Here is a 19544-nt window from a genome sequence, read left to right as displayed (position 1 = left end):
CCGTACTCTGGTAACAAGCCCAGTGTTTGCTCTCATCTGCAGTCGTCATGCCATTAGCACTTATCGACTGTCTGTGTCCTTGACCAAGGCTGTCATTGGGGTGCTTGCCTGTGCTCAAGGCTATTTAAGATAGAGGGAAGGAAGAAGAGGGCATGCGATTTAAAGATGGAAGGATGGAGAAGTGGTTTCAAAAAAAAGAGACTAGCCCAGATTGAGATGAGCAGAACTGGTTTGTGTCATTGACGAGGAACGTCACAAGGGACCTGGCAACTAAATCAATCGGCTAACCATAGCAGTGGGTGACTGGCAGCTTGACACTCCTACTGTGTTCATAAAGCAAATACGTTGCTCCTGTCCATCAAACATGATGAAATGGCATTACTGGAGGAGAAATATGGCTGCGGGGCATTGGACAAAGAGGACACAGGATTGCGTCATCCACCTTTTTAGCTGATAAACCTTCAAAGCTTTAACGGTGAATAGAAAGTGTGGATTTAACATTTCTCCTCACTGTAGATGGATATTGCTCACATGTATTTCCCTGGCTCGAACATTAATTGTTGCTCAGCAATCATGCGTCATTTCAAGAAACATGTAAAGCCTCTAGTAACACATGTACAGTTGTGTTCAAAATAGTAGCAGCTAAAAGCACAAAATCCTATATAACTATCTTTAAAAATAGTTTTTATTTCCATGCATTGAAAACACTGCACATTATATTCTAAATCATAAAATTTTTTGCGGGGATTGGGCTGGTCGCTCCATAACTTTAATTTTGTTGGTCTGGAACCAAGATGCTGCTCGCTTACTGGTGTGTTTGGGGTCCATGTCTTGTTGAGAAACCCATCTCCTCTTCAGCATAAGGCAACATGACCCCTTCAAGTATTTTGATATAATGCAAACTGATCCATGTTCCCTGGTATGCGATAAATAGGCCCAACACTATAGTAAGAGAAACATCCTCATATCATGATGCTTGCACCACCAAGCTCCTCTGTCTTCAGAGTCTACTGTGGCTTGAATTCAGTGTTTGGGGGTCGTCTTATAAACGGTCTGTGTTCCTTGGACCCAAAAAAAGATGAAAAGATGCAGCCTGACGACGTCACATTTCGTATCAGCTTGGAGCCTCGCCAGAGCAGGTACTTAAAAAGTACGAGGTACTATAAAAGGAGTAGTGTTGAGCCACGCAGAGCCGAGTCATGCTGTAACTGTGTAGTGGAAAAGTGCCTTAATACTACTGATAAACAACATAATCAAAGGTAAACAAGGGATTATCCCTGATTTATTGTGCAGGTGTATAAACTAATATAATACTGTTGCCTCCTGATATTGCCAGAAACATTTTAGATTTTTTCCTGCAAATATGTTTGTGTTTTTTTTAATCAGTGACTGTGGTAAATAAATAAAACAGATTAGCATGTGCGATGTGGAAGACGCAAAGCATAATCTGCTGCTTTAGCCTGCCTTGTTGGTGAAAAGAGACAAAAGCAAGCTTGGTACTTTTGCTTCAGTCAGAGACAGGAGGAGAATATAAAAGATGAGCACAAAATGACAGGGTGGACTGAAAAACCACGGGATGAAGAGACTTGAGAGACCTTGAGAATGAAGCCGTACATTCTATCCTCAGAGCTTTTGTGTGCAGCTGCCCAGGAGTGTTCTCAGCCGACTCTCAAAGACTTGATTTCAGCCACTCACTGTCATTCTGAAGGTGCCGTTTGTCATTCAGAAACAAGCCCATCCACTGAGTGTTCTAAGAGCATTTCTCCTTTAGGACCATTTATGGATCCTCTAAAGCAAATAAGCAAATGCATGAAAAATAGAGCAAACTGCTAATGACTCAGTGTAAGCAGAATATCAGTACTGCCTGCCGACTCGAGCAGTTTCCCATCATGGCTTATTTTCCACAAACGGCTAATGAGCTGACTGTAAAAGCCAAAACAAGCCAAAGGGCTGTAAACATGCAATGTCTGTGCTGTATGTTTACTTCTGAGAAACCATCTGCTCGTCCTCCCTTCAGTCAGTGACCTCTTAATGTCGCCAAAAGCCAGGAAGTGGATTGTGGTTGACGTCCAGAAACAACACAGGAAGTTCTCTCAGGGCAAGAGGAGCATGACAGAAGCCGTCAGAGAGAGCGAGAGAGAGAGAGGGAGAGAGGGAGAAAAACAAAGGGGGTGTCACTGCTGTGTCAGCCGGAGAAAAATGTTTTCCCACCAAGCCACTCACAGTAATTAAAGTTCATCATGGGGCCACTGCCGGGGAGCTGCAGCCATGAAATCAGCCTGACATGTGACACTGTGGCAGCCTTATGATTGGCTGAAGAGGGCTGGTGATATGTAGAGCTGATGACACGGACACTGCCGCCTCACTTTGAAGGCTATTTTAATTTACCAGGGCATCTTCCATGTGGATATGACGCTCATTCATATTTCAATAATTGAAGTTGTTTGTCTTTGTAAATGACAAATATTGATGTGGAGATGCGGTTTGACAGAACGGTACGTGCGTTACAAGCAACTACTGCAGCAGGCGTTTCAGTTTAGAGCACAGCTGAAACCATTTTTAATGAAGAAGTCAGTCAAAAACAAGAGTGATCTGATTTCAAGCTGCGCATACCAGAGCCCACTGAAAGGACTGTGTTCAGTCCGCCTCGTTCTATTTGATCCTTTTCATGAAATAAAAGAAAATCACATGCTCATGAGAACACTAAGAAAACTTGCCTCTGCATATTAAGGATAATGTGAAGCAGCAGTTTCTTTAGTTTGTTAAAGTGTAATTTGAATTCATCCGAAGAGACGGTGATTTATAAATTGTTTCAAAATCGTCATTTGATCATTTGTTTCACAGTGCAGGAAAATAGTGACAACTGCTGTTTACATTGAAGCGACAAGAGGAAAGGATTTTAACCTTCAAATAATGTCATGAACTAATTCTAATCCTAGCAAAGGAGTACAAGAGAAACATCTGGAAACAGGATTGCATTGTGCTGCATGTCTAGAGTTTACCACAGAGCCCTCTGATGTTAAAGTAAGCCGAATCAAAATGACCTGTGATATCACTTCCTGTCATATCAGCCACATCCAATCTAATTCCATATACCCCCGAGCCTAAATCACAACACATGCAAGAAAGAGAGAGGATCAGTAGTTACTGGATTCATGGATCATATTACTCAGAGAGAGAGCTCCTTCATCACATTCCCTCGCATCACACACACACACACACACCCCCCGTCAGGATCAGGATCTCATCTCAGGACCTGACCGTGACCTTAACGAGGTGCTGCCGGGTCAAATTATCAACACAGCCTAGAGACACTCGATGCATGGCCTCTGACCTGCGTTCATAACCGTTGCTGAGCTGGGATCTCAGCCTCAGTCCCAGAGCAGCACTTTCTTCCTTCTTATCTTTTATTCATTACTTTAATTTTCGCTCGCAACTGAGGTCGGAGCTTAAAGGCCACATAGACCGGAAGCTCCAATTAACGCTTTGTGTGTGTGTATCTGCGTCATTACCTCGTTTATGAAACCCTAAAGTTTCAGAACAAACAGTTCAGCCACTGCTGAGAAAATAGTGTTGTATTGTTTTCTTGGGCTCTGCGAAGCGGATCGGCACTTCCTTAATTTTATGTCGTCATCAGAAATCCTCACTACTCCTCTCACCACCGTAGCGCCTCCTGGTGCGTCACTAGTCCGGGCACATCCGGTTGCTTACGTTCAACCGCAGAAGAAGAAGAACTACTCTCGTTGTAGCAGAGCATCCACCGTGCCAGAGGGGGAGCTGTGTATCTGAGAGCTGGCCTATCTATTACGTCACTTCCAGGTACCTGGCCAATCACAGGACAGTGGGAAAGCTCTCGTTGGCTGGCCAATCACAACACAGTCCACGTTCTGGGGGTGTGGTTTTGGTCTGAAACAGTGCGGCTGACGAGAGCGTCAGTGAGGAGATATTTTGATCGGCTCGTTTGCAGCGATTAGGAGTTTTTTAACCATGAAAACAAGTTCATATATGTAAGTAGACCTCCATAACTAACATATATGTGTGATACAAGCATTCTATGTCACCTTTAAGACTGTAACCATTTTATATCTTCAAAAAAAAAAGATCTGCTTATTACCAGAGCTTTTATCAGTTAAGAATAAATACGATGCACACTGTATGCAGATTGAAATGTTGCTCCCTAAAACTTTCTGTTTGTAGCAACAGAGCGAGAAGAGCAAGCACTCTGAAACCCCCCTGACAAGCTCACGTAAGGGTGTAATTTAAAAGTGTAGGGAGGAAATGGACGCCTATTAAACAGTTGACTGTAGAAGAGGCAGTATTGCGAACAGAGATCGCAGAATAAAGTTAAACTGGGATATGAGCCCATTCTCTCACACAAGAGCCCATGCAAGCGTTTTACATCAAATTAAGCCATGGCAATTTTATTTGAAGAGCTGAAACTTAACAAAATCAAGGACGACTTGTGTGAATGAATAATTTATCAGTGTGAACTTTAATGGGATGTGTCTGTTACTTGTTATCTAACTTAATACCCCCAATTACTTCAAATGATTCTGGAGACATCTTTGAGTGTGCTTTTCCTGCTGCTCGGTTTCTTTCCAACAGTGATCACGTCACGTCCATTTTTGCATCTCCACGTCGTCTTTGATGGCTCATCTAATTGGAAGCGCGGAGTTTTTTTGCATTGCACAAGGGTTGATTGTCTTCAATTATTTTACTGTCAACATCCTTTAAAAATACAAAATATGCCCAGACTTCTGATCTTGTTTTTTTACTGGGGTGCAGGTAGCTTTAGCCGCGTTGTCACAGGACAGACAGTGGAAACTGCGCGTGTGCTTCTGAGCAAGTGCCGTTCAGGCGCTGCTGCTTCTCCAGGAAACGAGCAGTATCACTGAGTTATTCGGTAATCAGTTGCAGTAATCAATCACGATTTTAACGATAATTAAAATTTGAAACGGTAGTACTTACCGCGTTTTATCGTCATACCGGTAATCGTTACATCCCTACTAGATACACATCAAAATGCAATACAGGAATGTACACCCCCCCTGCTTTTAGTTAAACTTCGTCTTCCTTTGGACAAAGGCCTTTTTCGTTTGCCCCACAAACCGACACCTGCTCCTGCTCAACTCCTCTCTCTTAACAAAATCTGACAGGCAGTCTCTCTACAAGTGATCTTTTGGATAAAAAGCAGACCAATGTGTCCCCCACAGGGGGAGGCAGTTGTAATTAATCCAACGGGAATGTAAACGGATGCATGCAGTGGAATGCCTGTGAGCTCATGGGGGAAAAAACCATGACATTTGCAATTAGAGTGTATTTGTGACCCCCACTCGTATACTTACTATATTTATCCCTTATTTAAGACACTATTGCAGCATACATGTACTTTTCCATCGACACTGTTTCCCACTGCTGTGGAGATTTGTGGGACATGTTTGTAAACAAACCCCGTTCTCCGTCTTCTGGAATCGCTCTGCATTTTAAGTCGGTAAACCGCGACTAAAGTCTCACTCGATGGCACATCTGTGCGACGTATAAATACACTGGATATTTTTGCAAAACACTCGATGGGACTATAATGAGAGCCAATAAAGACGAGAAGCTCAGAATGTTTGTTCCCTTCCAAAAAAAACAAAAGTTAATGTGTGACGGACAAAAATGTTGCTGCTGTAAAAATAGTCAACACAGTCTGTCAATAATTATCACAATTAATGCGAGATAATTCATTAATGAGTGTGAAGTAAGCTATTAATTGTGCTGTTAATCTTCTTTATGAGCATAAAACAAACCTTTTGAAGGTTTGAAGTAAAACATTTAAAGCAATTATGTATCGTGTGTTTGGACAGTATAAAAATATAGTCAACTGCAAGGCATTTATTGGCTATCATTTGCCAAACTACTGTTAATAATATATCTTGCATCTGTGTGGCAAGGCTTCCAAATTCTACTTTCTTCAGCATATTCAATGTGAATATTTTCTACTTTCTTTGATTTTTCAACTTAAATGGGATTTTTTTTCTACTTTCTTTGATTTTTTTCAGCTTCTTAAATGTGAATTTGTTCTACTTTCTTTGATTTTTCAGCTTCTTAAATGGCTGAGTGACTCGAGCTGAGATGAAACAAAAATTATTATTCAAGGAAATTGCAAAGCAATGTTACAGATATTCATGGTAAGAAGGAACTGAAAATGTTGGTTTTGGCATTGAAAAAATGTCATCTCTCCAGTTGATTGTTGCCTCACCCTCTTGTTAAATTTCTTTCTTGGTATTTATTGTCATGACACATCACAATATGTTCCACATTTTGGGAGCAACTGCTGAGTCAGAGTTGACAGTTGGTATAACACTGGCCCATCTCTACCTCTCTGATATCCTGACCGTCATATCAGCGGGGATGTGGGTGGTACACATCTATCTCACTGTCCATGCGTCCCAGGGACCTAATTCTTCATCTTTAAAATGTCACTATAAACTAATTGGACTGTTTAAGATGAGAATATACTATGATGTTGCCAAATTTGGACTTAAATGACCAAAATCTTTTCAATTCTTCCCCGACCACAACAAAACATCCGTACATAAATATAAATCTCAAACAGGAGCGACACTGTATGGGGACCCAATGAATTTCCCAGGGACCCATGCAACTTATCTAACCTGTATAAAGTAAGGGTAAAAAAAAACACACAGGAGAAAACATTATCGAGTGATGAAATGAAAGTTAGGAATTCACCTCACAGCACTGTAGTTAAATAAATCTGTAATTGTGACTGAGTATTCCGTGGCTCCAGTTTGGCAGCTTTAATTAAATCATAACTTTGTTGTTTACCATCTGTCACACTTAAGCTCAATTAGCAAACACATTTCAGCTTGTTAGCAGCCAACTGTGTGACTATATAAAATTAGATACTACGCGTCACCGCGACTTGGCTCGCCACAAAGATTGTGTGCGAGATCTGAGATGTGTAAAGTGATTTAAAGTGCTTCATTTATCACTACTGAAGAATAGGAGCCTTGGGATTTGTCATGGAGCATTGTTCTCACCAAAGAGGAATTTTATTTATATCCCCGTAGTTGTCTCGCTGGACAGGCGAAGAGGGTGATGCCGACTCGAAGCTGCAATCCCCTCAGATTCATTGGACCATCAAGTAAGGAGACTGTGAGGCACTCATTTGTTTAATGAAGCCTGAATTAAACGTTCTTTCAATCAAATAAACGTGTTAGTCATCAGCCAACGAAAGATGGAGCAAAGTGTCGGCTCCATTTTAAACGCTTTTCGCAAGTAGCTCCAGTTAGGAGCTGCAAAAAAATCAACCTCTGCGAGTGTTTTAAAAGAAATCGGCATAAGAAAGTGAAGTTTCTGGTCTGAACAAAGTACACAAACCCCCGCAGTTGTGAGAATTCCTGGAATGACTTGGCAAAGTCAGATATGTTTTCTCATGAGACGGTTGGCACCCAGGAAAGCGCCGTCTCCACTTAGTGAGCCGAAAAACGAAGTAAGCAAAGTTATTAAAGGCGACGCTTTCCCACCTGCGACTTCTGTAGGTGAGATAATGAGTTGAGGCTCTGGAGGCTTTGATGTTTCCAGAACAGCTTTGCCTCCGTACTGTTCTGCAGGAGATGTGCAGTAATCCTGTGCAGAGGTCTTTCACACCTAGTTAACAGTCGGGAGTTTTATCTGTGACTGTGCTGAACCACGTGGATTGAATGTGAGCCTGTGACTGCTGTGAAAATGTGTGAACTGACCCACACAGATGACCGGCAAGTCGGTCGGCTTAGTGCTTACCACTTGAGAGTGAGCCTGATGGACACAGACCCAGAGGATCCATAATATTAACCTGGCCTCTGGATTTTTTATGTATAAGATGTTGTGCTTTGTCTTCTCCCTTGCTATATTTTACATGTGACTCCACAATAATGAAGGCTTGGACAAACTGTCCAGGCTTAACACACACACACACACACACACACACAGGCAGACAGGTTAATGTCCCCCAAATAAGACTCAGGATAAAGAAGTCTCCCCTTAATACGGAGGATTAAATGCACGGTATCTTAATTTTTAAGACTGCCAATATGTCGCAAGGGATTACTTCACCATAATTAGAGTGACATGTTTGGCAGAAATTACAATAATATACCTGTCTTGTTTAAGATGCTTTGCAAAAAAAAAAAGGTTTAATCACAATTCGACTTGCTTGACCACTTCTTGATAAACGGAGGGAAATGCTGAGGTGTTTCGAACTAAAACAACACATCTATCTTGTCTTGTGGAAAATGTCCCTAGTTCACCAGAAGGTTCACCGTGGCAGCGGCTGTCTGCGCAGATTTACCAAACTCCAGCTCCAAATTAACTTCTCGGGGATTAACCCACAAAATGTGACGTGGCAAAAATAACATCTCTACAAGTTTCATTGAAGACTTGGCCATGCAGGTTGGAGTGTCTCTCTTTACTGCCAAAAGGCCTGAACAATATAAGCAGCCCTGTAGATGGGTCTAATGCACTGGTTGGAGATTTCAAGGCTGACAGATAAACGGAACTCGATGTTGACCTTTGAACTGGAATAGACGTACGGCTAAGTGGCGAATGCATGCGAGTTGTTACTGGAGTTGTTGTTCGGGTTGAATGATCCTCGGGGCTGCTGCTGCTGCCACTTCTGCTGCTTGCACTTCAATCGCAACCTTAACCACGCATGCACTTAAATTATTCAGAAGACAGCGTAACAGAAATTGTCTGCGGTTCCGCGATGAGATGCAAAACTGTGTGAAACATCAGTCGCTCCTCAGTGGTTTGTTGGGCATCCAGAATAGTGACACTGCAAGTTGCTCCTGTAAGAGGAGTAATTGTGGACCCTCTCGGGTCCACGCCGAGGCACCACCAGAGTGACATCTGGAAGGCAGATACTAGAGTTGCACACAACCACTAATACTGGGTCTTTCTGTGAACCTAACCTAAAATAATAGCTAAAGGACTCCAACGCAGCACATGAAAGCGTCCATCGCACAGTGTAAATATAGATTTTAAGTTTAAGTGCTCACATACAGAATTCTGATTATTTTCCAGTAATACACAATAACACAACACTTTGTATTTGTAAACGTTTCTAAACCATGTGATACGGTTTGCTCTCTGTCTTTATTTGTTTTGAGAGGTTTCTCTGCAAATTCATGTGAAAAAGAGTTGTTTCTGTTGTCTGAATCTTTACGGGCACACAATTACCTTTGTTCCATCTTCCTTTTTGGAAAAATTTTTAAGCAAAACGGCCTCTTATTTACGTACAATGAAATGAATTGATAAAATCATATTGATTTACTACAACTTGGTTGGTTAGAGAATCCTTATGGGAAACAAGACTCTAACAAAAGCTCTGGTAGCCAACATATTTGTGTCGTTTGTGGGCTTTGTTTCCCTACTTTGGGAAATCTGGTTTGTGGTGAGAGACTTTGACCAATCACAGGATAGTTCAGAGAGAGACAGTGCTCCTATTGGCTGTTGTACTTAGCATTAGCAACAGCTGACTATGCTACCTACAAAAAAAAGAAAAGAAAATAGCAACAAGAATACAATAAAATGTGTATCTATCAGTATCATAGGGTGTGTTTCCAGAGATGGAGACGTTGCCTCAGTTCATCTGTTGCATGTGAAGCGTGTGCGTCTGTCCGTGTTTATTTGGCGAGAGGAGCTCGGAACAGAGAGCCTCAATCAAACACATTAGTATTTAAGAACTGGAGATAAAACGCAACAGTCAACAGTTTTTCCCAGTGATCCTGCCTCTTACAGCATTAACTGTAGCAGCTTTAAATCCCAGCGTACCCATGGATGTGCAGTCAACTATCACTGGATTACACTGATGGTGGTAATAAAGAGTTTGTTGTGCGAGCAACAACTGCTGTGAGAACACTTTTTTTTTTTTTACTCTCTAAAAGTCTGTCAGTGGACATTATATGTTATTGAAAAAACAAGAGGTATGCGTTCAGAAAGCATCAGCGCCACTGAGGCATGACTCTGGAGGAGTATGAATGTTGACACACATTGTGGAACGAGAGGGTTAATGGTTTAAAGGATCTTAATTGCCTTTCACCTCACACCCCCCCCCTTCATATCTGCCACAGCCCCCCTGGGCATGCATACCACATAGTCTGAAAATCTCTGCTTTAACCAATCAGCTCTGTAAGTAAATGTTAGGGAAATTCAGCGAAGTGCAAAAATAAACCTTACAGTTTCACTTAATTTCAACAACATCATCAAGAGATTCACAAGGGTTATGCACGTCATTGTACACGTGCAGTGCTCTCTGCTTAAAAAATAAACTGAAACCCGCACCGCCACACCATAAATTGCCATAAATGATTAAATGAGTGCGCTGCATGAGGAGGTTGTTCTCGTTCACCATCTATTTGCCACAACTGGGTGCAGATGGTGAGGGAAATAAAAGCCAGTTTGCACGCCGCATGTCATTAATACAAGCAATGACCCTCAACTTGGCAGCGGCAGCGGCACACAGCAACTCTGTGATGCCAGATTTACCTTCTTACTCATCACCTCAAAGTCCCAGCATGATGTGCACATTACACACACACACACACACACACACAGGCTCTCGTGTTACTGGCAAAAAAATCTCACATGCTCATGAAAAACCTTTTGTTCTTTCAACAAAGACCCTAAAATGTCTATGTGTGAATCTGTTGTTTTTCCCCTGTGTGATGGCTTCTCACTGTAGCCGCGTGGGACAGTTGCATATTGAATTGTAATTTTACAAAACGTCTCCATTACAGCATGCTGCTAAAATGACTCCCTTTTGTTTACAAGAGGCAATAACAATAGAGAGAAGGAAACTTTGCAAGTCATTCACAAGATAAAGCAGATTAATGTCTGTTGCCATGTAGACTTTATCAAGAGACGGTCATTAATCTCGGGGATAAATAGCCTCAGACCACTGCCTCAGACAGACGGCATCTGCAGGAGTGCTTGCTCCTCCACAACCACATAAATCCTACGCGGTGATCCACCACTCCTATCAGGAATATATACCATAACTTCATTGGAGGATCCATCTATCACTGGTCTCCCTGTTATTTTCAAAGTCCTGCAGTGGAGTTTCCCCACACTCCTGCGTCGCAGTGAAGCAGACATATACCGTCCTCTCTATAGATCACTCACTTCAAACGTGGAGTGTGCTGTCGTTCAGATGTGAGCTGCGCAAAAAAAACAAAAGAAACGGCAATGTGTCTATGAAATATTAAAATGATTGGGGTGAGTGATGACAGGCGCGAAGCTAAAAGATGGCATCTTCCAGGGCTGCCATGCTTTCGTAGGCTGCTGAATAGCCTCAGACTTTTTGAATAGAGATGCAGGACAAAATGGCAGCTGACCGGCTGGTTTGTTTATATGGACGCAAAAAACAATCGGAAACATTACGATGAGAGACGTAAAGTGTGCAGTTTACTGGAGAAAAACAGCAAATTAAACGGCACGCTTTCAAAGCTGGGTTTTCTATTTGACTAACTGTGTAGCGTGTGACTTTTAAATCGAAACGAAGGTCTGTTGAATTCAAACCATTGTCAACCGAGTTCACACATTGCCGATTAAACCTAACGGCTGCACGTGACTCTTGCGAGATGGCTTCAAATAGGTCGGAGTATGACTGAAAGCACAAAGAAGAACCCATGAAAAGTTTCACATGTGAATTCAACTTCTTGAAAAAAAACAACCCAAACCCTTATTTGAAGGGATAAACACTTCTTGAGAATATAAACACAACCGGCAACAAACGTTGCACATTGCAGCCAAGGAATAGTTCTTCTATCTGACAATTATTCCCATTTACAACAGAATTTATTGTTTGTTATAGCATCAACATGTAGTAGGTAGTAGTCTCTTCTCAATGGACTCTCAAGATACAAAAGGGGGACATGCTTTTTGGAATGTGACCTGACCTTGTCTTGTGCAAATGTTGCCTGTGCTGTGTCGAGGGTCCATATGGACGGCCTGTGAGCCCTGTGGCCCAGAGGAGCCCCGGCAGGCTGCACACGCAGTGGCCCCCGATGCACACTCGACACTGTGCTTCCTGCTGCAGTGACTAAAATAAAAGACCCCTGACAGAGAGGTCACATGCTTCATTTGAGAAACACAGACTGCTGCTTCAGGCTCTCGGGGCTGAAGACGGAGATGAATCCCAAAGAAGGAGAAAAAATGTGTCAGAGTTATCAGAGCAGAGCCAGAGTCTGTAAGTCACTGGGAGGAAGGAACGCGGGTTGTCTAAATAACTGGTCAAGAGTTTTGTTGTGGGGGTGAGACGCCGGGGATATGGGAGAGTCAGTTGCTCTGTTTGGTGCAGAATGTCCCAGACAGACATGTCTGGGACAGCTGGCAGAGAGTCAGGTCGAGTTGCACAATGTTTATCACCGCTTGTGTATTTTTAGTTAATTCTGACCAATTATAATTCAGGAAAATAAATTCTCGATGCAAATCAGTATGTTTTCTTAAGATTTACGGAGATTAATAAAAGATGCTGAACTCCTTTTCTGGAAATAAATACTGTGGTGAGATCCGTGACATTAAGTACATGATGGCAAGAACAATTCAAACGAAAGTCCTAATCTTCCACTCTCACGCACAATGAGCACTGTGCATGCGCTTGCAAATTACACTGATCTAACACGGGAACAAAGATGGTCAAATAATACCAGCTGATTCTCAGAAGCCTTCCTCCCCTGAAAATAAACACAGCCAATCTTGTTTCATTTGAACTGGCACTAATCCAGTCTGTGGTTCAACAGTTGCCCAAACATGGGAATGTGTTTTTTTGTCACTGGTGGTGTTTAATGAACTTAAATCCATGAATCTGAAAAGGCCAACAGGCCTGTGTTTGCTCGCTGCCAAAAGTTCTCCCCAGTCTTCGTGATAAAGTAGGAGAGAAAATAGCGTTTAAAGTGAAAAGCCTTCCCTGGAGAAATTTCCAACAAAGATTTCAACATAGCCATTATCTCCTTTGCCTGTGTTGCAACAACTGAGAATCTGCAGCTGCTTGACAAACTGAGACCTTATCAGTGGAATCGCACATAAAAACCAATGATGAAAAAGCGGCACTTCCTGCGAACAGCGAACACTTACACGCAATCAGTCTCTGCTTGAAAAATCCTTCAGAGTTCAGCCTCTTTCTGCATGCACTCTTGTGTTTGTGTGCAGATTCAACGATGTGTGTCAGCGTGATTCATTGTTGATGCACTTTAAGTTCCTTTAAATTAATGCTTAATCAGGCGTCTGTAAAGAACCGAGTTAATGCTGCATCTAAATCAAGCACAATCAGCCGGAAATATTACAGCTCCACCTATCTACGACGGAGTGATCCATCAAAGTGCCTCAGTCGCTACGATGGGGGGAGATGATGTGAGCTCAAACGCGGCGGCATGTGTGCGAGAGGGGCTGTGTACACTACACCCAGTTGTGGCATTTAAATCATTCTAATCATCCGTCCCACTCGCTGCATAATAATATATCGCAGTGAGAAAGAGGATCCCCGCCACTTAAATGACACCTACATCTCAGCTTCCCACACACGCTCTCTGTCAACTTGCAAGCAAACAGCTACACTAAGCCAGCACACAGACACAGTGTGTGCATGCAGAACCATATAAATCATTTTGTGCTCTTAAACAGCCGCAGATAATCTTTTTTTCTTTTTTTTTCCCAGCTGTAATTTTCTTTTCAAATAGTTAAATATATTGTGAATAATTTCCCACTGATTTAATTTAACTCCTGACAAAAGCCCCACCACCGCTTCACTACTGGGATAATCCGATCTGATACTCGCTCTCAGTCCGATGGTGATGTGTCGTTCGTGAGCGAGCTTTGTAGTGAACGAGAAGCCGAATCTTCTGCCGCTCCGCTCCAACATCCCAACAAGGATCATACCATTATGTAAACAAAGGAGGGAGGCAGATCCTTCCAAGACGGCCAGTGTGGTGGTACAGGCCAGGTTCATACAGAGCGACAGAGACACAGTGCAGGGTTAGGTTGGTTAGGTGCAGGTTCAGATGTTATTTTAATGGTTTGATTAACCCTCTTATGACCATCATGATAATCAGGCTGCCTGAATTTATGGCTGTAGAATTGTCATAAATCCTCATAAATGAGTGAGTTCTTCTGCCCCTTTTTCCAAGATTACTTTCACTTTAGATATCGGGCAGTTATTCAACCGTTAAAGAATCACGGTACTGAGAAACTGACGTCACAAACGCGTGGCGCGCTGGTGAATCTTGTGAATGTGATTGGACGGTCCTGCTGCAGAAGTCTTGAGGTTCTACTGTAATGACGAGTACGTATATGGCCGCAAGGCTCTATTTCTCTGCTTTCTGGTATCCATCCATCCATCCATCTTCTATTACTTTATCCTCCAATCACAGCTGACATGGAGCAAAAGGCGAGGTCACACCCTGGACAGATCGCCAGTTTTTGAATTTTTGAGATATCACAAACAGTCCAGGAGTTACAGTAATGAGAAGTACACATGTCATTTCCTGTCGGCACAGAAGGGTTAATGTAATTATATATTATTGTATTTTTTGTAATGATAAAAATGCATAAAAACAATTAAATTCACGACAAAAACAAAAAGCAAGCGCTTACTTGTACATCGCACTTATGACCAGCACTTTATAGTTTGGCTTACTTGAAGCACTTACTTACTTCTAGCTCTTGTTTGTACCCAAATGTTGAACTTATTGTAAGTCGCTTTGGATAAAAGCATGTAATGTCATGTCATGTAACATGTGTGCCACGCAGGTGGTAAATGCATCAGCACAAAGGCTAATATTGGCATTGGTGGATGCTCATTGTTGTGATATTAAGATCTATTATATTAAGCTCAGAGCCATCCCTGCTTCAGCTTTGAAAACTCGGGTACATGTAATTAAAAGGCATCGTATTGCTCTGTTGACACATTGACTTATTCAAGTTGAATGTGAAGAGGAGATAGGACTGGGAGGTTAGAGTGATTTCACCCCGATGGCCACGTCTCAGCGATTATCCCAAACCTGTCAGCCCAGGTCCTTGTTTCAGCAGCTGCAGATGTTTACGTGTTGGGATGCAGCAGAGTCTGTATTGTGGAATGTTTCTAATGTAAAGTGTTTAGGACGTGAATAGGGATGTAGTATGTGTGAGCTGCAGGGACTTTAGGAGTCACAGCTACTGAACAAACCAATATCTAATTAGCTATGTTCAGATTACAAGACAGAAGTAATCAGATTTGACTCAGATCTGATTTTTTTTTCGTGTGGCCACAAAAAATCCAATCACCAATTCTGATTTATAAATAATTTTCATGTCACTTTAGTATGAGGTTGTAGATGTAGTGCCAATCTAGATAAATGTGATGTTTCTGAGAACGGTCATAGCTTTTCGCCTTTATGGGCACGGTCATCATCGATTGGCATCATAGAAGCAGCCCGTGCAACTACAGTAAATCATAACCAACCCACCTGCATACGTTGCGTTGGCAACAAGGTAAACGTTCACACATTTGTGGCTCAGCTGTCAAGCACAGACGGATGAAAAGCCTCCAAACACCCGCCTTGTCAATTCTCAGTGTAAAACCTATCCATCTCTCGAGGAAAACTCAGCAACTCAGAAGATTTTACTTTTTCTGATGTGCTGTAGTTATCACACTTCTCTGCAACATGAGTGACAACTGGCCAGTTTTGATGTTGTTGTGTATCGACTGAAAAGTGAGTTTTTTGGGGGTGTTTTTTAAATCCAATGTAGCAGCTCGATGCATGTGAAAATGTCATTTGAATCCCATTTTAATCACCTTCAAATCTCATTTGTTTCCCCTCCTTGTTCACACTTTCACTAAGCAATTTGAATCAAATGTGAATATTACGACACATTATTAGGGCCAAAAATATTTAATATTTAGAATAAATTTGTAATGTTTGACCACAACCAGCTGTTTCCTCCCCCAGTTCACAGACACAAGTCTTTTTGATTCAGTTTCTTGCACAATCAAGTCCTGATGCTCAAGATAATGTGGTGCTCATAAGCCAAAAATATTATTATAAAGTTTTCCTTTATTTGTGGAGCCCAAATCATAATGTAACTTCACAAAATGCTCCATGCTTCTTCATTTTGACCCAGGTTTGCAGCTGATCATCTGACCTTTTGCTTGACTTTATTTTCAAAAGATTACGTCTTTACTCTCCAAAGATTATGACTTTTTTCTTGAAAAATTACAACTTTATTCTCCAAAGATTACCACTTTATTCTCTCTCAAATATTACGACTCATAATAGTACGACTTTATTCTCGAAAGATTACAACTTTATTCTCATAATGGTACAACATTATTCTCGAAAGATTATGACTTAATTCTCATAATATTACGACGTTATTCTCGAAGGATTACGACATTCTCGAAAGATTGCGACTTTATTCTCATAATATGACTTTATTCTTGAAAAATTACAACTTTATTCTCGAAAGATTGCAACTTTATTCTCTCTCGAAAGATTATGACTCAATAGTACGACTTTATTCTCTCTCGAAAGATTACGACTTTATTCTCATAATAGCACGACTTTATTCTCGAAAGATTGTGACTTTATTCTCATAATATGACTTTATTCTCATAATATGACTTTATTCTCAAAATATTTTTAAATTCTTTAATTTGGCCCTAATACTGTGTTGTAGAATATACTAAATAAATCCGATTATTTTTTTCCCTGGCAGTCCGAGCAGGGTCATGTGTGGTGTCTCAGGTAGAGGACAAAGAGAAGAGAAGACCACTCCATCCCTTCCGAGGCTTCCCCTGCTCCTATTGGCCAGCAGGAGATCCTTTTGTTTTGACTCTCACGGTTCAAGAACCCCAACAACCGCAGCTCATGTCATGGAGGAGAGGAAGCCAGACATCCACGCGCAGTCACAAAGGAAAAAAAACCAACAACCCCGCATATAATCTGGTTACCGTTCAGAATAAATGCAATCCTTTAGATTTGCGATAATAACGGACGTGGTGTTTGATGCGGGGCGTCACAAGCGGTGCGTTGTTATAAACGCGCACACAGCGCATCTCGCGCTTACATGCGAGGAAAACTGAGTCAACTCGTGGGCTGTGGATGAGAGAGTGAGCCATTCATCCTGTGCACGGGCAGCGGCAGCAGCTCCGCTCAAAGGAGTCCGTTATGTTGGCGGCGTCTGCGCTTTTATACAGCCAGAGCGCGCGCGCGCACACACACACACACACACACACACAGTCAAATCACACAAAAACTTTTCCATTTCTGTGCCCACTCGCTTCACACACCGAGGGCACGAACTTCAGCGACACAGACAGACACTCAGTCACTATGAGATTGTCCATAAAGAGAAGTATGAAAAAAATAATGATAATAATGATGATAAAGCACGCTCAGAAATTACATTGTGTATATTTCAGTGGAGATAAATCACACACGGAACGCGTGGAAATACAAGAATTAAAAAAAAAAAACCTACCACGAGTTTTCACTGTCGGTGCCGGCTGCGCTCGCACGACCACCCGCATCCGGCAACTTCTCACCGTGTTTCCATCCCCGTCGCCGCTCACTGATCAGTGGCCATTTGTAAATCCGTGTATTTATCACTGTTGTAAGTACGATTTCTTCTGGATTCTCCTCCGCTGCCGATTTACATGTGTTTAAGTTGTGCACTCGGAGCTGTTACAGCGTCTGCTTCTCTCTCCCAAGCTCCCGATGTGACGAGTGGGAGTCAGACACTCTCTCTCTCTCCCCCCCCCTCTCTCTCTGGACGCTAATGTTGAGGGTGAGGATGTCTGTCTATATGAGCCTACAGGCTATTTATATACAGCCATGATGCCCCCTAATTAAGTGGTAATAAACACCTTTAAAGGGCCAGTTCACTCTAATAATAATAATAATAATAATAATAATAATAATAACTCAATCCTCTACTTCAGATTTTGAGATATAATGTATCAGTCCAGTGGAATTTAATTTGTGGATCAGAATGAAACCCTATAGCAAAAATCATCATCTCAAAACAACATTATCTCGGTAAGAGAAGTCCATTTGGATTTTTATTTATTGCAATATTTATACAACAAACAAGCGCAAAGGAAGACTTGTGTCCATAATTTCTAAAGAAAACAATTCCACTGTGATAATATTAGATTATTGTGATATGAAGGGATCACATTTTTGTTTCCTTTGAGACTTTTCTCTGCCTCTTTCAAAGAAGATTGGAGGCTCTGCCTTGGAAGGTTTCGAAAGCCTTTTGAGTGCAGCGTTAATTTGGTCCTCGTATACCGGCATAAAGACCACGCTAAGGGCAGCCAAAAGACCAAAACCCAGAAAATTATGAGACTCATTTTGTGTGGTACGTAGACACATTGGAACCAGCCAGGTGGCCCCCTCCACCCTTTGAGGCAGAGTGAAGAGTGGGATACCTGGTCGGCATGTGTAGTGTGTCCAGCAATTCCCCTGCCGTTGAGTCTATCGGCCCTGGGAACCTCAAACCTTGACATCATATCTTCACCATTTGGTAGTATATTTATTTACCTAAACAATCTGACAAGTGCTTTTGACCTTCTTTTAGTTTGGAATGGTGTTCGTCTACTTGCTTGAGAAATGTGTGGCAAGTGGTCAAGTGTTTTTAACAGAAGCGCTTGTGGGGTCGGGCGTCTTTAACATCCCGTTGTTACCCTGCATCAAAACCTGGGAGCTGCTGAGTTGACTGTAGTTGCTGCAGCTTCACTAAATGAATCAATGAATTCAATGTGGGTTGTTTGTGGGGGGAAAAAAACACAACATTTTGGATGTTTGTGTAGAGCTTCATCTGGATGATGGCAAATCAAAACCTATTTTAGAGTGGAGAAGGACCAGTTTCACTTCTTTCTTTTTGTCTAAATATGAAAAGTATTAAAGTACTTGCTACATACCAAAAAGTTGAGATATTTTCATCTTGGTGTCAAAAAAACAGGCACATCGCCACGTCCTACAACGTCACTCTCTCTTGTGCAAAAGACACGGCATGTGAGCGGCTCCTAGGGTCTTTTGGATTTGCTAGATTATTTTCCTCGCATCCTCGCAAATCTTTTCTGGGTGACGATTTGCCAAGCGGCTTCTCATATTACTCGTATTCCCCTGCTGTTTGATATCATGACAGGTTTTTTGCAATTCATCAAACCGTGGCTGTTTTTTATGAGACTCTTGTGACAAAACCCTGAAATGAAAGCTTGGCAGAGCAGATATTTGTGACTTTTTGTGTCCTCTTGCAACGACTGCTGAACAATTTGGTGAAATATCTAATTTGAGAGTTTGGGGACTGGAATCTTCCAGATGTGCCTCCGATGTGTTTGGTTCTAATGAGCATTCTTACTATAAATCATATTATTGGCTAACAGGTTGAAGGTGAACTGAGCTGTTGTCCAAGACTTTTGGATGACCCAACTTGGTGGTTTTTTTAGTTTAGTTTTTTATCACAAGGTTTTGTAGCCAGGGAACAGTTATGCAACATGTTTTCCACGAATAAGGAGGAATTCC

At 41.8% G+C, this 19544-nt stretch overlaps 1 protein-coding gene across 1 annotated transcript in view; it reads right to left on the bottom strand.

Annotated features, from left to right (window-relative positions):
• chst15 (carbohydrate (N-acetylgalactosamine 4-sulfate 6-O) sulfotransferase 15) overlaps positions 1-17757 on the bottom strand; it is a 32492-nt gene extending 14735 nt beyond the window's left edge. Inside the window, exon 1 of the mRNA XM_044013586.1 lies at positions 17500-17757. The gene's annotated coding sequence lies outside the window, so the exon portion shown is untranslated. The remainder of the gene's footprint in view (positions 1-17499) is intronic.
• Positions 17758-19544: the final 1787 nt, after the last annotated feature.

The sequence above is a fragment of the Solea senegalensis genome, linkage group LG18 (genome assembly GCF_019176455.1).
Source record: "Solea senegalensis isolate Sse05_10M linkage group LG18, IFAPA_SoseM_1, whole genome shotgun sequence".
NCBI lineage: Eukaryota > Metazoa > Chordata > Actinopteri > Pleuronectiformes > Soleidae > Solea > Solea senegalensis.
This window is presented reverse-complemented; position numbering and strand designations above follow the sequence as displayed.